The sequence below is a fragment of the Mustela erminea genome, chromosome X, assembly GCF_009829155.1.
Source record: "Mustela erminea isolate mMusErm1 chromosome X, mMusErm1.Pri, whole genome shotgun sequence".
Lineage (NCBI taxonomy): Eukaryota > Metazoa > Chordata > Mammalia > Carnivora > Mustelidae > Mustela > Mustela erminea.
Genome location: NC_045635.1, coordinates 6,358,958 through 6,382,998, shown reverse-complemented (window position 1 = coordinate 6,382,998; position 24,041 = coordinate 6,358,958). Strand labels below are relative to the sequence as shown.

The following is a 24,041-nucleotide window of genomic DNA, read 5'->3' as shown; positions in this document are numbered from 1 at the left end:
AGTGTCCGGAGCACAGATCTCTCGCTTCTTTGGTGAGGTTTATTCCTAGGTGTTTTCCCGCTTTGGGTGCCATCGTCCATGGGCCTGTTTTGTTTTTTAGAAAGATTTTATTTATGTGTTGGAGAGAGAGTGAGAGAGAACCCAAGAGGGGGCAGGGAGGGGTGGAGGGGGAGAAGGAGAGAAGCGGGCTCCCCGCCTAGCAGGGATCCCCGTGCGGGGCTCGATCCCAGGACCCTGAGGGCATGACCGGAGCCGAAGGCAGACGCTTCGCCCGTGGAGCCACCCAGGCGCCCTGGGATTGTTTGCTTCATCTCCCTTTCTGCTTCTTTCTGTTCGAAAGGCAGTGGATGTCTCTGTATGGATTTTGTCGCCTACCACCTTCCTGGATTCGTGGAGGAGTTCCAGTCGGGTCTTCTGGAGTCTGGCCGGTCTCTTGCCTGTGGTATGTCGCGTCATCTGCACGTCGTGAGAGCCTCACTTCTTTCTTCCCCACGTAGATGCCATTTCCGTGTTCCTTCTGACGTGATGCTATGGCTGGACTTGCAGGACGGTTTGGACTGACCGCGGTGAGAGTCGACGTCCTCGTCGCGCTCCTCCTCGTCCGGGGAAGGGTCTCCGCGTGATCCCCGCCGAGTGTGAGGTTGGCTCCGGGCTTTCCTCGGGCAGCCTTTATTAGGCGGATGCTTGTTCCCTGTAAACCTACTTCGTGTAGGGCTTCCCCCGGCGCCCCCCCACCCCGCACTATCTTATTTATTTATCTGACACAGAGAGAGAGAGCGCGCACAGGCAGGGGGAGAGGCGGAGGGAGAATCGGGCTGCTCCCCGCGGAGCAGGGAGCCAGAAGCGGGGCTCAGTCCCAGGACCCTGAGATCAGGTCCTGAGCCAGAGGCAGAGGCTGAACTGAACTGACCGAGCCACCCAGGTGTCCCCGTGGAGGGCTTGTATCCCGAATGCATGTTGTTGTGGGTCGATAGCTTTTTCTCCGTCTGTTGAAATGATCCTGCGGTTTTTATCCTTTCTCCAGTTTGTTTTCTTAATCCTTTCTCTTGTCGGTGTGATGTATCCTGTTGACCGATTGGCCAATAGGGAACCGATCTTGCATCCAGGAGTAAATCTCGCTGCCTTGTGGTGAGGGGTTTCCCTAAGGCGTGGTTGTCAGAGTGTGTTGGCCAGCCGTTTTTGAGGATGTTTGCCTCTGTGTTCATCAGAGATGCTGGCCTGCATCTCTCCCTCCTCTTGTCTCTCTCCCTTTTTGTTTTCATTTTGATCTTTGTTTTTCTTTGAAGACTGGATTGATCGGTTGCTGGACTGATTTGTCAGATCCCGTGTGGGCGGGGCGGCAGGCAGAGAGAGAGGAAGGGAAGCAGGCTCCCCGCTGAGCGGAGAGGCCGATGCGGGGCCGGATCCCAGGAAGGACCCTGAGGTCATGCCTTGAGCAGAAGGCAGAGGCTCTCACCCAGTGAGCCAGCCAGGCGCCCCTCCCCTTTGTGAAAAGCATGTGCTTTTAGGAAGAGCCACTGCAAAGTCAGCCACCCCCATCAGCAAAGGTATTCAGTAGGGGTGCGATGGCAGGGGAGGGGTCTGCTGGAAGGGGTGGGACCCTGGGGAAGGGGGTGTGTGACGGAATGGAGGGGCGCTCCGGAAGGGGTGGGAAAAGTGACGGACGAGGGGGCGGAAGCGGCGGGGGCAGATGGAATGGGCGGTGTGTGTGACGGAAGGGGTCTGATGGGAGGGGTGGTGTCCGAAGGAAGGGGCGGGGTGCGTGAGGGCGGAGGCGGGGCCCGAACGAAGGGGCGTGGTAGGTGACGTAAGGGGAGGTGTCTGATGGAAGGGGTGGGGCCCTAGGGAAGGGGAGGAGTGTGGGGTGGAAGGGGCGGGGTCTGTGTCGGTAGAGGGAGGGCCCTAAGGAAGGGGAGGGGTGTGCGGCGGAAGGGGAGGTGCCCCACGGAAGAGGCGTGGTGCGTGACGGAGGAGGCGGGGCCCGAAGTAAGGGGAGGGGTGGGCGGCGGAAGGGGTGGGGCTCTACGGAAGGGGAGGGGTGTGTGACGGAAGGGGCGTGGTGCCCGACGCAAGAGGCGGGGCCCAGAAATGAGGGGCGGGGTGTGCGGCGGAAGAGGCGGGGCCCCCAAATGAGGGGCGGGGTGTGCGGCGGAAGGGGAGGGGTCTGGTGGAAGGGGCGGTGCCCTACGGAAGGGGCGTGGTGCGTGACGGAAGAGGCGTGGCCGGAAGTAAGGGGCGGGGTGTGCGGCGGAAGGGGTGGGGCCCTACGGAAGGGGAGGGGCCCTGCGGAAGGGGAGGGGCGTGTGACAAGGGGCGTGGTGCCCGACGGAAGAGGCGGGGCCCCAAAATGAGAGGCGGGGTGTACGGAGGAAGGGGAGGGGTCTGGTGGAAGGGGCGGTGCCCCACGGAAGGGGCGTGGTGCGTGACGGAAGAGGCGGGGCCCGAAGCAAGGGGCGGGGTGTGTGTGGGTGGGGGTGGGGTCTGGTGGGTGGGGTGGGGCCCTAAGGTGGGGGCGGAGTATGTGACGGAAGGGGCGTGGTGCGTGGCGAAAGAGGCGGGGCCCGAGCGAAGGGGCGGGGCCTTGTGGACGGGCGGGGTGTGACGGAAGATGGACAGGAGCGGGCGGGGCGCGATGGGAGGGGAGGGGTTAGGTGGAAGGGGCGGGGTCCGGCCGCAGGGGTGGGTGGAGTCTTCCCTTGGTCGCCTGTCTTGGGCACCTTTAAGCGCTGTCCTTGCTCTCCAGTCTGGTAGGTGGCGTGGCCGTCCCGGGCAGGAGTGGCCGGCCTAAGGACGGGGGACGGGGCGCTCTGCTCAGAAACCAAAGCCTTGGCACGCTTCGTGTCCTAGGACGCTTCGGGCCGTTGGTGAAGATCCGCGCCTCCGACCTGGGCTGTGTGTCCCGACCCCGGCCCTGGGGACAGTTTCAGGATGCCCTCTACCTGCCCCGGTCGGGGTGTCCCTGCGGCCACCCGCGTAGTCTTTGTAGAGGCTTCAGCGGCTCGCAGTACGTTGTGCCTCCCCGCGCGATCGTGGGTGTGGGGCGGGCTCCCCGGGGCGGGCTGGCGCGGCGGGATGGTGGGACGGTGTCATGCGCCCTCCCCCCCCCCCCTGACCTCCCCACCCCTCCCATCCCACCCCACCCTCGCGGAACCCAGCTGAGTCTCAGGAAGGTCCCTGCGCCAGGGGTGCACCCGGGGGCGTGAAGTCCCGGGGAGGGCGTCGCCAGGGTGGTGTTGTGGCCGATGTCAGAGAGATGACCGCCTGTGCTCTCTTGGAGGGTTTTTGTGGTCTTAGGGCCCACGTTTGGGCCTTCAGTCCACTTTGGGCTTAGTTGTGTGTGCGGTATGAGGAAGTGGCCCGGGGTCGTTCCTCGGCGCGTGGCCGTCCAGTCCTCCCCGGCGCCGCTTGTGGAAGAGACGGTGTCTCGCTGATCGTGTATTTTTTTTCTCCTTTGTTGAAGACTCCTTGACCTTGCAGTCATGGGTTTATTGCTGGGCTCTGTCTTCTGTCCTGTTGGTCTGTGTGTCTGTTTCTTTCTGCCGGTCCCATATTGTTTTGATACTAGGGAGATCTCTTGACATGTGGGATCGCCATAGCTCAAGGATGCTTTGGCTATTCGAGGTCTCGTGTGGTTCCCTACGGGTTTTAGGACGATGTGTTCTAGGTCTGTAAAAAAGGAAAGCTGTTGGTGTTGTTTGCTTTTGTTTTCTGTGTTTTGTTATTTTTTTAATTCCAAGATTTTTATTTATTTATTTGACAGACAGAGATCCCAAGTAGGCCGAGAAGCAGGCAGAGAGAGAGGAGGAAGCAGGCTCCCTGCTGAGCAGAGAGCCCGATGCGGGGCTCGATCCCAGGACCCTGGGATCACGACCTGAGCCGAAGGCAGAGGCTTCGACCCACGGAGCCTCCCGGGCGCCCCAGGCTGTGGGTATCTTGATAGGCATTGCATTCAGTCTATCGACTGTCTGGGTTGTATGGGCATTTTACGGACACTCTTCCAACCCGCAAACATGGGTTGTCTTTTCTGTCTGTTGGTGTGTCCTCTTTGAGGTCTTTCGTGAGTATTTTCTAGTGTCCGGAGCACAGATCTCTCGCTTCTTTGGTGAGGTTTATTCCTAGGTGTTTTCCCGCTTTGGGTGCCATCGTCCATGGGCCTGTTTTGTTTTTTAGAAAGATTTTATTTATGTGTTGGAGAGAGAGTGAGAGAGAACCCAAGAGGGGGCAGGGAGGAGTGGAGGGGGAGAAGGAGAGAAGCGGGCTCCCCGCCTAGCAGGGATCCCCGTGCGGGGCTCGATCCCAGGACCCTGAGGGCATGACCGGAGCCGAAGGCAGACGCTTCGCCCGTGGAGCCACCCAGGCGCCCTGGGATTGTTTGCTTCATCTCCCTTTCTGCTTCTTCCTGTTCGAAAGGCAGTGGATGTCTCTGTATGGATTTTGTCGCCTACCACCTTCCTGGATTCGTGGAGGAGTTCCAGTCGGGTCTTCTGGAGTCTGGCCGGTCTCTTGCCTGTGGTATGTCGCGTCATCTGCACGTCGTGAGAGCCTCACTTCTTTCTTCCCCACGTAGATGCCATTTCCGTGTTCCTTCTGACGTGATGCTATGGCTGGACTTGCAGGACGGTTTGGACTGACCGCGGTGAGAGTCGACGTCCTCGTCGCGCTCCTCCTCGTCCGGGGAAGGGTCTCCGCGTGATCCCCGCCGAGTGTGAGGTTGGCTCCGGGCTTTCCTCGGGCAGCCTTTATTAGGCGGATGCTTGTTCCCTGTAAACCTACTTCGTGTAGGGCTTCCCCCGGCGCCCCCCACCCCGCACTATCTTATTTATTTATCTGACACAGAGAGAGAGAGCGCGCGCACAGGCAGGGGGAGAGGCGGAGGGAGAATCGGGCTGCTCCCCGCGGAGCAGGGAGCCAGAAGCGGGGCTCAGTCCCAGGACCCTGAGATCAGGTCCTGAGCCAGAGGCAGAGGCTGAACTGAACTGACCGAGCCACCCAGGTGTCCCCGTGGAGGGCTTGTATCCCGAATGCATGTTGTTGTGGGTCGATAGCTTTTTCTCCGTCTGTTGAAATGATCCTGCGGTTTTTATCCTTTCTCCAGTTTGTTTTCTTAATCCTTTCTCTTGTCGGTGTGATGTATCCTGTTGACCGATTGGCCAATAGGGAACCGATCTTGCATCCAGGAGTAAATCTCGCTTCCTTGTGGTGAGGGGTTTCCCTAAGGCGTTGTCAGAGTGTGTTGGCCAGCCGTTTTTGAGGATGTTTGCCTCTGTGTTCATCAGAGATGCTGGCCTGCATCTCTCCCTCCTCTTGTCTCTCTCCCTTTTTGTTTTCATTTTGATCTTTGTTTTTCTTTGAAGACTCGATTGATCGGTTGCTGGACTGATTTGTCAGATCCCGTGTGGGCGGGGCGGCAGGCAGAGAGAGAGGAAGGGAAGCAGGCTCCCCGCTGAGCTGAGCGGAGAGGCCGATGCGGGGCCGGATCCCAGGAAGGACCCTGAGGTCATGCCTTGAGCAGAAGGCAGAGGCTCTCACCCAGTGAGCCAGCCAGGCGCCCCTCCCCTTTGTGAAAAGCATGTGCTTTTAGGAAGAGCCACTGCAAAGTCAGCCACCCCCATCAGCAAAGGTATTCAGTAGGGGTGCGATGGCAGGGGAGGGGTCTGCTGGAAGGGGTGGGACCCTGGGGAAGGGGGTGTGTGACGGAATGGAGGGGCGCTCCGGAAGGGGTGGGAAAAGTGGCGGCACGAGGGGGCGGAAGCGGCGGGGGCAGATGGAATGGGCGGTGTGTGTGACGGAAGGGGTCTGATGGGAGGGGTGGGGTCCGAAGGAAGGGGCGGGGTGCGTGAGGGCGGAGGCGGGGCCCGAACGAAGGGGCGTGGTAGGTGACGTAAGGGGAGGTGTCTGATGGAAGGGGTGGGGCCCTAGGGAAGGGGAGGAGTGTGGGGTGGAAGGGGCGGGGTCTGTGTCGGTAGAGGGAGGGCCCTAAGGAAGGGGAGGGGTGTGCGGCGGAAGGGGAGGTGCCCCACGGAAGAGGCGTGGTGCGTGACGGAGGAGGCGGGGCCCGAAGTAAGGGGAGGGGTGGGCGGCGGAAGGGGTGGGGCTCTACGGAAGGGGAGGGGTGTGTGACGGAAGGGGCGTGGTGCCCGACGCAAGAGGCGGGGCCCAGAAATGAGGGGCGGGGTGTGCGGCGGAAGAGGCGGGGCCCCCAAATGAGGGGCGGGGTGTGCGGCGGAAGGGGAGGGGTCTGGTGGAAGGGGCGGTGCCCTACGGAAGGGGCGTGGTGCGTGACGGAAGAGGCGTGGCCGGAAGTAAGGGGCGGGGTGTGCGGCGGAAGGGGTGGGGCCCTACGGAAGGGGAGGGGCCCTGAGGAAGGGGAGGGGCGTGTGACAAGGGGCGTGGTGCCCGACGGAAGAGGCGGGGCCCCAAAATGAGAGGCGGGGTGTACGGAGGAAGGGGAGGGGTCTGGTGGAAGGGGCGGTGCCCCACGGAAGGGGCGTGGTGCGTGACGGAAGAGGCGGGGCCCGAAGCAAGGGGCGGGGTGTGTGAGGGAGTGGGAGGGGTCTGGTGGGAGGGGTGGGGCCCTAAGGTGGGGGCGGAGTATGTGACGGAAGGGGCGTGGTGCGTGGCGAAAGAGGCGGGGCCCGAGCGAAGGGGCGGGGCCTTGTGGACGGGGCGGGGTGGGATGGAAGATGGACAGGAGCGGGCGGGGCGCGATGGGAGGGGAGGGGTTAGGTGGAAGGGGCGGGGTCCGGCCGCAGGGGTGGGTGGAGTCTTCCCTTGGTCGCCTGTCTTGGGCACCTTTAAGCGCTGTCCTTGCTCTCCAGTCTGGTAGGTGGCGTGGCCGTCCCGGGCAGGAGTGGCCGGCCTAAGGACGGGGGACGGGGCGCTCTGCTCAGAAACCAAAGCCTTGGCACGCTTCGTGTCCTAGGACGCTTCGGGCCGTTGGTGAAGATCCGCGCCTCCGACCTGGGCTGTGTGTCCCGACCCCGGCCCTGGGGACAGTTTCAGGATGCCCTCTACCTGCCCCGGTCGGGGTGTCCCTGCGGCCACCCGCGTAGTCTTTGTAGAGGCTTCAGCGGCTCGCAGTACGTTGTGCCTCCCCGCGCGATCGTGGGCGTGGGGCGGGCTCCCCGGGGCGGGCTGGCGCGGCGGGATGGTGGGACGGTGTCATGCGCCCTCCCCCCCCCCCCTGACCTCCCCACCCCTCCCATCCCACCCCACCCTCGCGGAACCCAGCTGAGTCTCAGGAAGGTCCCTGCGCCAGGGGTGCACCCGGGGGCGTGAAGTCCCGGGGAGGGCGTCGCCAGGGTGGTGTTGTGGCCGATGTCAGATAGATGACCGCCTGTGCTCTCTTGGAGGGTTTTTGTGGTCTTAGGGCCCACGTTTGGGCCTTCAGTCCACTTTGGGCTTAGTTGTGTGTGCGGTATGAGGAAGTGGCCCGGGGTCGTTCCTCGGCGCGTGGCCGTCCAGTCCTCCCCGGCGCCGCTTGTGGAAGAGACGGTGTCTCGCTGATCGTGTATTTTTTTTCTCCTTTGTTGAAGACTCCTTGACCTTGCAGTCATGGGTTTATTGCTGGGCTCTGTCTTCTGTCCTGTTGGTCTGTGTGTCTGTTTCTTTCTGCCGGTCCCATATTGTTTTGATACTAGGGAGATCTCTTGACATGTGGGATCGCCATAGCTCAAGGATGCTTTGGCTATTCGAGGTCTCGTGTGGTTCCCTACGGGTTTTAGGACGATGTGTTCTAGGTCTGTAAAAAAGGAAAGCTGTTGGTGTTGTTTGCTTTTGTTTTCTGTGTTTTGTTATTTTTTTAATTCCAAGATTTTTATTTATTTATTTGACAGACAGAGATCCCAAGTAGGCCGAGAAGCAGGCAGAGAGAGAGGAGGAAGCAGGCTCCCTGCTGAGCAGAGAGCCCGATGCGGGGCTCGATCCCAGGACCCTGGGATCACGACCTGAGCCGAAGGCAGAGGCTTCGACCCACGGAGCCTCCCGGGCGCCCCAGGCTGTGGGTATCTTGATAGGCATTGCATTCAGTCTATCGACTGTCTGGGTTGTATGGGCATTTTACGGACACTCTTCCAACCCGCAAACATGGGTTGTCTTTTCTGTCTGTTGGTGTGTCCTCTTTGAGGTCTTTCGTGAGTATTTTCTAGTGTCCGGAGCACAGATCTCTCGCTTCTTTGGTGAGGTTTATTCCTAGGTGTTTTCCCGCTTTGGGTGCCATCGTCCATGGGCCTGTTTTGTTTTTTAGAAGGATTTTATTTATGTGTTGGAGAGAGAGTGAGAGAGAACCCAAGAGGGGGCAGGGAGGGGTGGAGGGGGAGAAGGAGAGAAGCGGGCTCCCCGCCTAGCAGGGAGCCCCGTGCGGGGCTCGATCCCAGGACCCTGAGGGCATGACCGGAGCCGAAGGCAGACGCTTCGCCCGTGGAGCCACCCAGGCGCCCTGGGATTGTTTGCTTCATCTCCCTTTCTGCTTCTTTCTGTTCGAAAGGCAGTGGATGTCTCTGTATGGATTTTGTCGCCTACCACCTTCCTGGATTCGTGGAGGAGTTCCAGTCGGGTCTTCTGGAGTCTGGCCGGTCTCTTGCCTGTGGTATGTCGCGTCATCTGCACGTCGTGAGAGCCTCACTTCTTTCTTCCCCACGTAGATGCCATTTCCGTGTTCCTTCTGACGTGATGCTATGGCTGGACTTGCAGGACGGTTTGGACTGACCGCGGTGAGAGTCGACGTCCTCGTCGCGCTCCTCCTCGTCCGGGGAAGGGTCTCCGCGTGATCCCCGCCGAGTGTGAGGTTGGCTCCGGGCTTTCCTCGGGCAGCCTTTATTAGGCGGATGCTTGTTCCCTGTAAACCTACTTCGTGTAGGGCTTCCCCCGGCGCCCCCCCCCCCCGCACTATCTTATTTATTTATCTGACACAGAGAGAGAGAGCGCGCGCACAGGCAGGGGGAGAGGCGGAGGGAGAATCGGGCTGCTCCCCGCGGAGCAGGGAGCCAGAAGCGGGGCTCAGTCCCAGGACCCTGAGATCAGGTCCTGAGCCAGAGGCAGAGGCTGAACTGAACTGACCGAGCCACCCAGGTGTCCCCGTGGAGGGCTTGTATCCCGAATGCATGTTGTTGTGGGTCGATAGCTTTTTCTCCGTCTGTTGAAATGATCCTGCGGTTTTTATCCTTTCTCCAGTTTGTTTTCTTAATCCTTTCTCTTGTCGGTGTGATGTATCCTGTTGACCGATTGGCCAATAGGGAACCGATCTTGCATCCAGGAGTAAATCTCGCTGCCTTGTGGTGAGGGGTTTCCCTAAGGCGTGGTTGTCAGAGTGTGTTGGCCAGCCGTTTTTGAGGATGTTTGCCTCTGTGCTCATCAGAGATGCTGGCCTGCATCTCTCCCTCCTCTTGTCTCTCTCCCTTTTTGTTTTCATTTTGATCTTTGTTTTTCTTTGAAGACTCGATTGATCGGTTGCTGGACTGATTTGTCAGATCCCGTGTGGGCGGGGCGGCAGGCAGAGAGAGAGGAAGGGAAGCAGGGCTCCCCGCTGAGCTGAGCGGAGAGGCCGATGCGGGGCCGGATCCCAGGAAGGACCCTGAGGTCATGCCTTGAGCAGAAGGCAGAGGCTCTCACCCAGTGAGCCAGCCAGGCGCCCCTCCCCTTTGTGAAAAGCATGTGCTTTTAGGAAGAGCCACTGCAAAGTCAGCCACCCCCATCAGCAAAGGTATTCAGTAGGGGTGCGATGGCAGGGGAGGGGTCTGATGGAAGGGGTGGGACCCTGGGGAAGGGGGTGTGTGACGGAATGGAGGGGCGCTCCGGAAGGGGTGGGAAAAGTGACGCACGAGGGGGCGGAAGCGGCGGGGGCAGATGGAATGGGCGGTGTGTGTGACGGAAGGGGTCTGATGGGAGGGGCGGTGTCCGAAGGAAGGGGCGGGGTGCGTGAGGGCGGAGGCGGGGCCCGAACGAAGGGGCGTGGTAGGTGACGTAAGGGGAGGTGTCTGATGGAAGGGGTGGGGCCCTAGGGAAGGGGAGGAGTGTGGGGTGGAAGGGGCGGGGTCTGTGTCGGTAGAGGGAGGGCCCTAAGGAAGGGGAGGGGTGTGCGGCGGAAGGGGAGGTGCCCCACGGAAGAGGCGTGGTGCGTGACGGAGGAGGCGGGGCCCGAAGTAAGGGGAGGGGTGGGCGGCGGAAGGGGTGGGGCTCTACGGAAGGGGAGGGGTGTGTGACGGAAGGGGCGTGGTGCCCGACGCAAGAGGCGGGGCCCAGAAATGAGGGGCGGGGTGTGCGGCGGAAGAGGCGGGGCCCCCAAATGACGGGCGGGGTGTGCGGCGGAAGGGGAGGGGTCTGGTGGAAGGGGCGGTGCCCTACGGAAGGGGCGTGGTGCGTGACGGAAGAGGCGTGGCCCGGAAGTAAGGGGCGGGGTGGGCGGCGGAAGGGGTGGGGCCCTATGGAAGGGGAGGGGCGTGTGACAAGGGGCGTGGTGCCCGACGTAAGAGGCGGGGCCCGAAAATGAGAGGCGGGGTGTACGGCGGAAGGGGAGGGGTCTGGTGGAAGGGGCGGTGCCCCACGGAAGGGGCGTGGTGCGTGACGGAAGAGGCGGGGCCCGAAGCAAGGGGCGGGGTGTGTGAGGGAGTGGGAGGGGTCTGGTGGGAGGGGTGGGGCCCTAAGGTGGGGGCGCAGTATGTGACGGAAGGGGCGTGGTGCGTGGCGAAAGAGGCGGGGCCCGAGCGAAGGGACGGGGCCTTGTGGACGGGGCGGGGTGGGATGGAAGATGGACAGGAGCGGGCGGGGCGCGATGGGAGGGGAGGGGTTAGGTGGAAGGGGCGGGGTCCGGCCGCAGGGGTGGGTGGAGTCTTCCCTTGGTCGCCTGTCTTGGGCACCTTTAAGCGCTGTCCTTGCTCTCCAGTCTGGTAGGTGGCGTGGCCGTCCCGGGCAGGAGTGGCCGGCCTAAGGACGGGGGACGGGGCGCTCTGCTCAGAAACCAAAGCCTTGGCACGCTTCGTGTCCTAGGACGCTTCGGGCCGTTGGTGAAGATCCGCGCCTCCGACCTGGGCTGTGTGTCCCGACCCCGGCCCTGGGGACAGTTTCAGGATGCCCTCTACCTGCCCCGGTCGGGGTGTCCCTGCGGCCACCCGCGTAGTCTTTGTAGAGGCTTCAGCGGCTCGCAGTACGTTGTGCCTCCCCGCGCGATCGTGGGCGCGGCGGGATGGTGGGACGGTGTCATGCGCCCTCCCCCCCCCACCTGACCTCCCCACCCCTCCCATCCCACCCCACCCTCGCGGAACCCAGCTGAGTCTCAGGAAGGTCCCTGCGCCAGGGGTGCACCCGGGGGCGTGAAGTCCCGGGGAGGGCGTCGCCAGGGTGGTGTTGTGGCCGATGTCAGAGAGATGACCGCCTGTGCTCTCTTGGAGGGTTTTTGTGGTCTTAGGGCCCACGTTTGGGCCTTCAGTCCACTTTGGGCTTAGTTGTGTGTGCGGTATGAGGAAGTGGCCCGGGGTCGTTCCTCGGCGCGTGGCCGTCCAGTCCTCCCCGGCGCCGCTTGTGGAAGAGACGGTGTCTCGCTGATCGTGTATTTTTTTTCTCCTTTGTTGAAGACTCCTTGACCTTGCAGTCATGGGTTTATTGCTGGGCTCTGTCTTCTGTCCTGTTGGTCTGTGTGTCTGTTTCTTTCTGCCGGTCCCATATTGTTTTGATACTAGGGAGATCTCTTGACATGTGGGATCGCCATAGCTCAAGGATGCTTTGGCTATTCGAGGTCTCGTGTGGTTCCCTACGGGTTTTAGGACGATGTGTTCTAGGTCTGTAAAAAAGGAAAGCTGTTGGTGGTGTTTGCTTTTGTTTTCTGTGTTTTGTTATTTTTTTAATTCCAAGATTTTTATTTATTTATTTGACAGACAGAGATCCCAAGTAGGCCGAGAAGCAGGCAGAGAGAGAGGAGGAAGCAGGCTCCCTGCTGAGCAGAGAGCCCGATGCGGGGCTCGATCCCAGGACCCTGGGATCACGACCTGAGCCGAAGGCAGAGGCTTCGACCCACGGAGCCTCCCGGGCGCCCCAGGCTGTGGGTATCTTGATAGGCATTGCATTCAGTCTATCGACTGTCTGGGTTGTATGGGCATTTTACGGACACTCTTCCAACCCGCAAACATGGGTTGTCTTTTCTGTCTGTTGGTGTGTCCTCTTTGAGGTCTTTCGTGAGTATTTTCTAGTGTCCGGAGCACAGATCTCTCGCTTCTTTGGTGAGGTTTATTCCTAGGTGTTTTCCCGCTTTGGGTGCCATCGTCCAGTGGGCCTGTTTTGTTTTTTAGAAAGGATTTTATTTATGTGTTGGAGAGAGAGTGAGAGAGAACCCAAGAGGGGGCAGGGAGGGGTGGAGGGGGAGAAGGAGAGAAGCGGGCTCCCCGCCTAGCAGGGAGCCCCGTGCGGGGCTCGATCCCAGGACCCTGAGGGCATGACCGGAGCCGAAGGCAGACGCTTCGCCCGTGGAGCCACCCAGGCGCCCTGGGATTGTTTGCTTCATCTCCCTTTCTGCTTCTTCCTGTTCGAAAGGCAGTGGATGTCTCTGTATGGATTTTGTCGCCTACCACCTTCCTGGATTCGTGGAGGAGTTCCAGTCGGGTCTTCTGGAGTCTGGCCGGTCTCTTGCCTATGGTATGTCGCGTCATCTTCACGTCGTGAGAGCCTCACTTCTTTCTTCCCCACGTAGATGCCATTTCCGTGTTCCTTCTGACGTGATGCTATGGCTGGACTTGCAGGACGGTTTGGACTGACCGCGGTGAGAGTCGACGTCCTCGTCGCGCTCCTCCTCGTCCGGGGAAGGGTCTCCGCGTGATCCCCGCCGAGTGTGAGGTTGGCTCCGGGCTTTCCTCGGGCAGCCTTTATTAGGCGGATGCTTGTTCCCTGTAAACCTACTTCGTGTAGGGCTTCCCCCGGCGCCCCCCCCCCCCGCACTATCTTATTTATTTATCTGACACAGAGAGAGAGAGCGCGCGCACAGGCAGGGGGAGAGGCGGAGGGAGAATCGGGCTGCTCCCCGCGGAGCAGGGAGCCAGAAGCGGGGCTCAGTCCCAGGACCCTGAGATCAGGTCCTGAGCCAGAGGCAGAGGCTGAACTGAACTGACCGAGCCACCCAGGTGTCCCCGTGGAGGGCTTGTATCCCGAATGCATGTTGTTGTGGGTCGAAAGCTTTTTCTCCGTCTGTTGAAATGATCCTGCGGTTTTTATCCTTTCTCCAGTTTGTTTTCTTAATCCTTTCTCTTGTCGGTGTGATGTATCCTGTTGACCGATTGGCCAATAGGGAACCGATCTTGCATCCAGGAGTAAATCTCGCTGCCTTGTGGTGAGGGGTTTCCCTAAGGCGTGGTTGTCAGAGTGTGTTGGCCAGCCGTTTTTGAGGATGTTTGCCTCTGTGCTCATCAGAGATGCTGGCCTGCATCTCTCCCTCCTCTTGTCTCTCTCCCTTTTTGTTTTCATTTTGATCTTTGTTTTTCTTTGAAGACTGGATTGATCGGTTGCTGGACTGATTTGTCAGATCCCGTGTAGGCGGGGCGGCAGGCAGAGAGAGAGGAAGGGAAGCGGGCTCCCCGCTGAGCTGAGCGGAGAGGCCGATGCGGGGCCGGATCCCAGGAAGGACCCTGAGGTCATGCCTTGAGCAGAAGGCAGAGGCTCTCACCCAGTGAGCCAGCCAGGCGCCCCTCCCCTTTGTGAAAAGCATGTGCTTTTAGGAAGAGCCACTGCAAAGTCAGCCACCCCCATCAGCAAAGGTATTCAGTAGGGGTGCGATGGCAGGGGAGGGGTCTGCTGGAAGGGGTGGGACCCTGGGGAAGGGGGTGTGTGACGGAATGGAGGGGCGCTCCGGAAGGGGTGGGAAAAGTGACGCACGAGGGGGCAGAAGCGGCGGGGGCAGATGGAATGGGCGGTGTGTGTGACGGAAGGGGTCTGATGGGAGGGGCGGTGTCCGAAGGAAGGGGCGGGGTGCGTGAGGGCGGAGGCGGGGCCCGAACGAAGGGGCGTGGTAGGTGACGTAAGGGGAGGTGTCTGATGGAAGGGGTGGGGCGCTAGGGAAGGGGAGGAGTGTGGGGTGGAAGGGGCGGGGTCTGCGTCGGTAGAGGGAGGGCCCTAAGGAAGGGGAGGGGTGTGCGGCGGAAGGGGTGGGGCTCTACGAAGGGGAGGGGTGTGTGACGGAAGGGGCGTGGTGCCCGACGCAAGAGGCGGGGCCCCAAAATGAGGGGCGGGGTGTGCGGCGGAAGGGGAGGGGTCTGGTGGAAGGGGCGGTGCCCTACGGAAGGGGCGTGGTGCGTGACGGAAGAGGCGTGGCCGGAAGTAAGGGGCGGGGTGTGCGGCGGAAGGGGTGGGGCCCTACGGAAGGGGAGGGGCCCTGCGGAAGGGGAGGGGCGTGTGACAAGGGGCGTGGTGCCCGACGGAAGAGGCGGGGCCCCAAAATGAGAGGCGGGGTGTACGGAGGAAGGGGAGGGGTCTGGTGGAAGGGGCGGTGCCCCACGGAAGGGGCGTGGTGCGTGACGGAAGAGGCGGGGCCCGAAGCAAGGGGCGGGGTGTGTGAGGGAGTGGGAGGGGTCTGGTGGGAGGGGTGGGGCCCTAAGGTGGGGGCGGAGTATGTGACGGAAGGGGCGTGGTGCGTGGCGAAAGAGGCGGGGCCCGAGCGAAGGGGCGGGGCCTTGTGGACGGGCGGGGTGTGACGGAAGATGGACAGGAGCGGGCGGGGCGCGATGGGAGGGGAGGGGTTAGGTGGAAGGGGCGGGGTCCGGCCGCAGGGGTGGGTGGAGTCTTCCCTTGGTCGCCTGTCTTGGGCACCTTTAAGCGCTGTCCTTGCTCTCCAGTCTGGTAGGTGGCGTGGCCGTCCCGGGCAGGAGTGGCCGGCCTAAGGACGGGGGACGGGGCGCTCTGCTCAGAAACCAAAGCCTTGGCACGCTTCGTGTCCTAGGACGCTTCGGGCCGTTGGTGAAGATCCGCGCCTCCGACCTGGGCTGTGTGTCCCGACCCCGGCCCTGGGGACAGTTTCAGGATGCCCTCTACCTGCCCCGGTCGGGGTGTCCCTGCGGCCACCCGCGTAGTCTTTGTAGAGGCTTCAGCGGCTCGCAGTACGTTGTGCCTCCCCGCGCGATCGTGGGCGTGGGGCGGGCTCCCCGGGGCGGGCTGGCGCGGCGGGATGGTGGGACGGTGTCATGCGCCCTCCCCCCCCCCACCTGACCTCCCCACCCCTCCCTCCCCACCCCACCCCACCCCACCCCACCCCACCCTCGCGGAACCCAGCTGAGTCTCAGGAAGGTCCCTGCGCCAGGGGTGCACCCGGGGGCGTGAAGTCCCGGGGAGGGCGTCGCCAGGGTGGTGTTGTGGCCGATGTCAGAGAGATGACCGCCTGTGCTCTCTTGGAGGGTTTTTGTGGTCTTAGGGCCCACGTTTGGGCCTTCAGTCCACTTTGGGCTTAGTTGTGTGTGCGGTATGAGGAAGTGGCCCGGGGTCGTTCCTCGGCGCGTGGCCGTCCAGTCCTCCCCGGCGCCGCTTGTGGAAGAGACGGTGTCTCGCTGATCGTGTATTTTTTTTCTCCTTTGTTGAAGACTCCTTGACCTTGCAGTCATGGGTTTATTGCTGGGCTCTGTCTTCTGTCCTGTTGGTCTGTGTGTCTGTTTCTTTCTGCCGGTCCCATATGGTTTTGATACTAGGGAGATCTCTTGACATGTGGGATCGCCATAGCTCAAGGATGCTTTGGCTATTCGAGGTCTCGTGTGGTTCTCTACGGGTTTTAGGACGATGTGTTCTAGGTCTGTAAGAAAGGAAAGCGGAAGGGGTGGAGCCCTACGGAAGGGGAGGGGCGTGTGACGGAAGGGGCGTGGTGCCCGGCGGAAGAGGCGGGGGCCAAAAATGAGAGGCGGGGTGTACGGCGGAAGGGGAGGGGTCTGTTCGAAGGGGCGGTGCCCCACGGAAGGGGCGTGGTGCATGACGGAAGAGGCGGGACCCCAAACTGAGGGGCGGGGTGTGCATGGATAGGGGAGGGGTCATGGTGGAAGGGGCGGTGCCCTATGGAACGGGCGTGGTGCGTGACGGAAGAGGCGGGGTCGGATGTAAGGGGCGGGGTGTGCGGCGGAAGAGCCAGGGCCCCAAAATGAGGGGCGGTGTGTGCGGCGGATGGGGTGGGGTCTGCTGGAAGGGGCGGTGCCCTACGGAAAGGGCGTGGTGCGTGACGGAAGAGGCGGGGTTGGATGTAAGGGGCGGGGTGTGCGGCGTAAGCGGTGGGGTCTGCTGGAAGGGGCGGTGCCCTACGGAAGGGGCGCGGTGCATGTGGAGGAGGCATGGCCTGTGAGCGAAGGGGCGGGGCCCGACGTAGGGGTCGGGGTGTGTGGCCGAAGAGGTGCGGCCCTATGCTAGGGGATGGTTGTGTGTCGGAACTGGTGTGGTGCCTGATCGAAGGGGTGGTGCCCGAAATTAGGGGCGGTGTGTTCTGTGGAAGAGGCCCGGCCCCAAAATGAGGGGCCGGGTGTTCGGCGGAAGGGGGGGGTCTGGTGTGAGGCGCGGTCCCCTACGGACGTGCGGTGGCCTATGGAAGGGTCGTGGTGCGTGGCGATAGAGGCGGGGCCCGAGCGAAGGGGCGGGGCCACGTTGGCGCGGTGTGGTGGACGATGCACAGGAGGGGGCGGTGTGCTATCGGAGGGGAGGGGCTAGGTGGAAGGGGCGTATTCTGACCATCCGCACCCAGGTCTCGAGGGTCGTTTCGTGGTTAGAAGAAACGTGAGTTCGTCCCTTGGAGGGACGCTTGTGGCATGTTGAGTCCATCGTGGGCAGGAGTTAGGGGAATCTTTGCTTCCTACAGTGCCCTTTCTCTCCTATAGTCCTTCTTTCTCCCATAGCGCATTCCTGCAGTCACCACTCTGCACTCCCGTACAGTCCCTGCCTCCCCAGCTCTTTTCCGCCTCCTCCGCTGTTCTGCACTCGTCCACAATCCCTCTGTGTCCTACCATTCCTCACATCTCCCATTAGCCATTGCTGGTCCCTCTCTGCACCTCATCTCCCACAGCCCATTCCTTCTTCTGCCATGTCCCCCAACTCCCATAAACCATCTCTTCTGCACCATGCCCCACGTCTCCCGCAATCCTCGACTTTTCCGCCATGCCTGAAGTGTGCCATACGCCATTGCTTCTCCCACTATTCTCCACGCCTCCCACATTCCCCTTGTTTTCCCACCATGCTTCCCTTGTCCCCCAGTCCCTTTCCTCTCCCACAATCCATTCCTTGTCTCAGCATTCGTCACATCACCCATAATCCATTTCTTCTCGCAACGTGCCCCACATCTCCCACATGGTTTCTTTTGTCGTCCCGCCTCTCATTTCCCCTAATCCATTGCTTTCTTCATCATACCCCACATCTCGCACAATCCATTTCTTCTCTTGCCACGCCCCTCATTTCCCATAAACCATTTCTTCTCCCACCATGCCTCACATCTCCCATAATCCATTTCTTCGGTTGCCACGGCCTTCATTTCCTATAATCCACTTCTCCAATATGCTCCACATCTCCCACAGTCCATTTCTTATGTCGCCACGGTATTTCCCATAATTCATCTCTTCTTCCACTATGCCTGACCTCTCGCATAATTCACTTCTTCTCTTGCCTCGCCCCTCATTTCCCATAAACCGTTTCTTCTCCCACCATTCCACACTTCTTTCTTAACCCCTTGCCTCTCTCACATTCCGTCTCTCGCACAATGCATTCCTTCTCTCAGTGTACCTCTTCATGTCTCCCAGAATCCATTTCTTCTCCCACCATGCCGCACATCTCCTACAATCTGTTTCTTCTGTCAACATGCTCCTCATTTCCCATAATCCATTTCTGCCTCCACCATATCCTACATCTCCCATAATCCATTTCTTCTCTTCTCATGCCTCTTATTTCCCATAAATCATTCTTTCTCCCACCATGCTTCACATTTCCCATAATGTCTATTTCTGTTGCTACGCCCCTCACTTCCCATAATCATTTCTTCTCCACCATGCCCCACATCTCCCACAATCCATTTCTTCTGTCGCCAGGCTTGTTTCCCATAATTCATTTCTTCTCCCACAATCCATTTCTTCTGTCACCATGCCATTTCCCATAAGCCATTTCTTCTCCCACCTTTCCTCACTTTACCCATAATCCTTTGTGTGTCCCATCGTGTCTGGCCCTCCCACAAGCCACCCCTTCTCTACCACTCTTCAGGTCGCCCAGAAGCCATTTCTTTCTTCCACCATGCGCCGCCTCTCGCACCATCCTTCCGTCGCCACGCCCCTCCTTTCCCGTAAGCCGTCTCTCCCTGTCCCGCAATCCCGTCTCTGGTCCGCCGTCCTTTGCTGCTCCTGCCTTTCTGCATCCTTCTGTGAGCCATTCCCTGTGCCGCCGTTGTCCTCCTTTCCCGCAGTGCATTTGTCCTCCCGGAGTCCTTACGTCTCCCACACTCCCGGGCCTGCTGCGGAATCTGTTCCTTCTCCCACCACTCCCTGCTTCTCCCCCAAGGCGGTCCTCCCCCAGTTCCGAATCGGTGTCAGGGTCCCCTGCCGGTCCCACACCCCGAGTCTTCTCGCACAGCTCCCCTTAGCCGCCCGCTCAGGATCCCCCCAGTGTCCTGTCTGCCCCACGCTTTGTCCGTCTGCTCTGGAATGCCGTGTTCCGCCTGCTGCCCTGTTGCTCTCACACGTATTTCTTTCCAGTAATTGCCCATTTTGTCCCAGGGTTTTTGGTGCTTTATTGTTTTGCCAGTCTTCACGATCTGTCAACAGGCACACTTCGTACCTGGCCCCAGAATGCACTGTCCCATGATTCCTGTCCCTTGTCATACCCGCTTCAAGCCCTGGTCTCTTGTCTCTCCTCCAAGGCCCTCTCCCAGAATTCCCCTTTCTCTGCCATTGCCCCGTGTTCCCACCATTTCAGTCTTTCCAAATATTCCTTTTTTTTTTTTTTTTTAAGATTTTATTTATTTATTTGGCAGACAGAGATCACAAGTAAGCAGAGAGGCAGGCGGAGAGAGAGGAAGAAGCAGGCTCCCAGCTGAGCAGAGAGTCTGATGCTGAGGCTCCATCCCCGGACCCTGGGATCATGCCCTGAGCCGAAGGCAGAGTCTTAGCCCACTGAGCCACCCAGGCGCCCCCAAAGTTGCTCTTCTATCCCGAAATGCTGTCCTCCAGTTTCTTGTCATTCCTCCACAGCTTCGGCTCCACAGTTCTCTGTAGTTTCCTTTAATTCCGCGCCCTTTTGTCACATGATTCTCGCGCTCCCATAACCCTTTCTCTTTCCATGATGGACTGATTCTTTCCACAGTACTTTTGTTTAATGCTCTCACTACTTTGAAAATGGCAGCGTGGCGAGCAGTGTTTGCTTCAGGCCACAGGGCAGGGATCCCGCGGCTTTATTCTTCGCCGCTCATGAGACTGTTCTTAGTCCCCTTCTCCTCCTTCTCCCATCCCCCCCACCCCCCGCCTCACCTCGTTTCTGTTGATCTCTTCTTTTTCTTCTTTTATTTTTTTCCTTAAATTCCACAATGAAGGAAATCATGTGGTATTTGTCTCTCTGATTCATTTCACTTAGCATCATACTCTCTACACCCACCTGTCATTACAAATGGCAAGTTTTTATTCTTTTTGGGGGCTCAGTAATATTCCGCGGCGCCTATATACCGTATGCTCTTTACCCATTCGTGTACTGATGGATCGTTGGGCGGCTTCCATGGTGTAGCTGTTGTAACTAATGTTATGGTAAACGTAGGGGTGCGTGTATCTTTGAAAGTTAGTATTTTTTATAAATCACTTTTTTAGAAGTCTTTTTTATAAATGACTTTTTTATAAGGCATTTCAGGATGGTCTCCCAAAAGTTAGAAATAGACCTGCTCTATAATCCAGGAACTGCACAAAGTACACGGCAAAACTAAGTCAGAGGGATGCCGGCACCGTGACGTTTAGAGCAGCATTGTCGGCCGCAGGCAAACTACAGAAACAGCCCAAGTGTCCATTGGCTCATGAATGCATGGAGAAGATCCCATGGAATATTATGCAGCTGTAAAGAGCGATGAAATCTTTCCACTTGCAGGCACGTGGATGGAGCGAGAGAGTATTATGCTACATGAAGTAAGCCCGAGAAAGACAGATATCATATGATTTTGCTCATATGTGGAATTTAAGAAACAAAAAAATGGACAAAGTGGAAATTAGAAATCCAGACGGAGTCTTCAGTATAGAGAACGGACTGGTGGGTTCATCGGGGAGGCGGAGGGAAATGGGTTCAGTAAGCGACGCGGCAGAGGAGGGCCCTCGCAGGGAGCAGCTGGGGTCGTGCGCACGCGGGGACACTAGACTGCGCGCTTGAAACTGCTCTTGCGCTGTGTGCTAGCTGACGGGAATTTTAAGTGAAAACTTAAACATGAGCACGGCTCCTGGGTGGCTCAGCGGGTTAATAAGCATGTGCCTTCCACATAGGTCATGGTCTTAGGGTCCTGGGGTGGAGCCCTGAGTTGGGCTCCCTGTTGGAGCCCGCTTCTCTCTGTCTCTCTGCTGTTCCTCCTGCCTTTTTTTTTTTTTTTTAAGATTTTATTTATTTATTTGACAGAGATCACAAGTAGGCAGAGAGGCAGGCGGGGGCGGGGGGGCAGCTGAGCGGACAGCCCGATGTGGGGCTCGATCCCAGGACCCTGAGATCATGACCTGAGCCCAAGGCAGTGGTTAACCCACTGAGCCCCGCAGGCGCCTGCTCGCCACCCCCCACCCCCGCTCATATGCGCGTGTTCTCTCTCTGTGTCAAATAACGAAAGTCACTTCAAAAGACAAAAAAAATTCGCAGCTAAGAGAACAGTAGCGTGTCCCAGCGCTGTGGTTCTCGCGCCCGTTGGTCTTTCTCAGGGTCTCGCGTCGCCCACCGCGCATTCTGCCGTTTGCTTAGTTCTCCCTCACCCCTGCCCGCTACGGTCTCTCCTCCCCACGACTCCCCGCACGCGTCCTGGGTCTCCCGCACGCCCTGTCCGCCTCCCCGCCCGCTGTCCCCACAGGGCTCGGTCTTCCTCACAGCCCCCTGCTCCCTCTCGTCCATGTCCGTCGCACATGTCTCCTCTTTCCGCATAATCTCGTGTCTCTCGCCCAGTGTCCCGTCTCCGCTGCGGCCCCTTCCGCCCTGGTTCTTCCTCTCCCGCGACCCCTTGTGTCCTGCGGCGCCTTGTGCCTCCCACACTTGCCCAGACCGTCCGCGGCCAGGTTCTGGGGTTTTCCACAGTTTCCCGCGCGCTCCCGCCATTCTGGGTTCTTCATCGTCCCCGCTCGGCCTCCCGCGGTGCCGCTGTCCTCCTCGCTGTCCTGCCCACATTTCCGTTGCTTCTCCAGTCTGCTGCCCTTCCCCACGGTTCCGTCTCGCAGGCGCCCGTCTCGCTTCGCTCCGTTCTTCCCCACGGTTCTCGTCTCTGTCGCGTGTCCTTACAAGTCCGTGTCTCCCCAGGTTCCTTTTCTCTCCGCAGCTCCCCATTCTCCAGAATGCGCGTCTCTGCAGCAGATCTTTTCCGTCCTGAATTCCCCTGTGTCCTCCACAGTTCTCACTCCCACGACGGCCTGTCCCTCTCGGGAGTCCTTATCTTCGTCTTCGTTCCCGTTGTCGCGGCCCTCCGCAGTGTGACACCAGGTGGCCCCGTGGCGGCCGCTGCGAGGGAAGTGTGGAGGAGATGCCCCCGTGCTCGGACTCTGGTGCATTTTCTAGATCAAAGTCAGTGCCCTGAAAGCGATCCAGGCTGCGGTGTCTTATAATCTCTGTGGCTCGGGGGTGCCCCCTGATCAGGCTTTCGAGGAGTCCAGGAATGACAGGTGACAGTGTGGGAGACATCCAGTGTGACTTCAGTGTGCATTTACGTGGGGCCAGGAGGTTCCCAAGGATCTGTCTGGGCTGGCAGGGCTCGTCAAAGCAAGGCACCAAGAAGGGGGGCTGGCCCTTGGGCGCCGGGAGCTTGCTGGCATCTGCCCACCCCGCAGGGACACATGTCGGGGTTCACACTTTGCACCAACTGAGAAGTAGTGCAAATCCCCCAGTGGCCGCACTACACTACCTTCTCCGAGACTCGCTCAGCCAGCACGCTCTGTCTTCGTGGAGACCTTTAAGGCCAGAAGAGAAAACCCATGGAAATGCAGGCCCCCGGGACGCGGGTGCAGACCGGGGTGGGCCGCGGCAGTGCTGGCATCTGGGAGGGCCGTCGGGGTACAGATGCGTCTTCTCCATGGAGCCCCGGGGCAGGATGAAAGAACCAGGAATGCTTCAAAAGCCACAGGATCCAGAGCAGGCCCTGAAGTGTGAGGTCCCAGGGGAGTGTCCTCAGCCCAGACCTTGATCACAAGTCAGCACGTGATGTCCCCCCACGGAAGTCCCCACCAGTTCCCATGAGCTCAGGACGCCCTCACCAGCAGTGCGTGACCCTGTGAAAACCAAGTCTCTTTGAAGTGCCACCAGCTCCCCCAGCAGCAGTGCGGTCGTAGCCGTGGCTTCTGGAAGGCCTCCCGGCTGCTGCTGGTCTCCTGGCAGAGTAGGCTCCCCGCCCCAGCCGACGGGCTCCCACCGTCCTTGCCGGCCATCCAGATCTCCGCGGGGTCCGTGAGCGGGGTCTGTGCCTCTGCCCGTCTTCTGTGTCCCCCGTCTTTGTGGGGCTCGTGAGACAGAGTCTGGCGCCCTCAGACCGCAGCTCTCCCGGACTCCTAACCCGGGCCTGGGAGGAAACCCTGACCACTGCACTCCCAGCAGGGGCGTCTGGGTGGGGCAGGAGGGGGGCCCCTGAGGTGCAGTGCTTGGGGTGTTTCGGTCGGGTCATCGTCTTTACTAGGCTTTGCTAGACCTTCCGCAGACACCGATCCTACCGTCTGCTCGTCTCTGCAGAGCACAAATGTCCTCTTCCCCATGTGGTTCCCCGTGGTTCCGCTCGTGTCCCTTGGGAAATGGCGCTCGCCCCCCTTCCTTCTGCTCCACCGTCCCACACAGCGCTCCGTGTCCCAGCGCAGCCGCCACTGCGGTCAAGACCCTGGCTCCGCCACGCGCACCCACACAACCGTGTGTGTCCAGTACCTTCTGCGTGCCCGTGTTCCGGAGGCGCTGCCGGTAACTGTGCTGACTGCAGCAGGCCGCCTTCTCGTCCACGGGGACTGTCACTGCAGCGGCAGAGACGGAATGACAAATGCAAACGATTATACAGTATCCTGGGTGGCCCAGAGGTGTCGTGAGGTGTCGTGAAGAAACACAAACCCATAAGGGCAGGAGTGTGGCTCTAGATAGGGTGTCCTACATTTGTCCCGGAGGATGAGAGAGCCCTTGAGGTGAGATCTGGAAGGCGACAGTCCTACCGCTGAACAGCGGATGCCATTTGAATGGAGATCTGAACGAGGCGTAGAAGGGAGAAAAGCTGGGAACGAGCTTTATGGGCAGAAGTGATGTGCAAAGGCCCTGTGGCAGAACTGGGCTGGAGGTGTGAGAGAGGCCAGTGTGGCTGAGTGCTGTGAGTCAGCAGAGAGTGTAACACGAGTGGAGACTACAGTGACCAGCACGGCCCCTTGGTGGGTGGAGTTTGGGATTTGGAGACATGAAGGACCATCACCTGCCCTCGCACAGCGGAAAGGGCCGCGCTTCATGTCGTCCGTCTGCGTGTTCCCCACATCCAACCTAGAACCGGGCGCAGAGCAGGCATACCTGGATACTTGTGGAACAAAACAACGATTCTGATGTCCATTCCAACGGACCTGCTGGGGTTCTGAAGGAAGGTGTGTCACTGGCCTGAACAGAACTTCAGGACGACACAGTTGGCAGGAATAATTGACCTGATTGGCTCCCACTTTTCCCCTGAAACCTTGTGGCATCAGCCATGAAAAGACAAATTTTTTTTAAAGATTTTTGTTTCAGAGAGATCACAAGCAGGCAGAGAGGCAGGCAGAAAGAGGGGGGGAAGCAGGCTCCCTGCTGAACAGAGAGCCTGACGCGGGGCTCGATCCCAGGACTCTGAGACCATGACCTGAGCCAAAGGCAGAGGCTTTAACCCACTGAGCCACGCAGGCGCCTGATGGAAAGACAATGTCAAGGTG

General features: G+C 59.9%; 1 protein-coding gene across 5 annotated transcripts in view; it reads left to right on the top strand.

The window, feature by feature from the left end:
* Positions 1–24,041, top strand: part of GPR143 (G protein-coupled receptor 143) — a 104,222-nt gene that overhangs the window by 79,429 nt on the left and 752 nt on the right. The window lies entirely within an intron of this gene.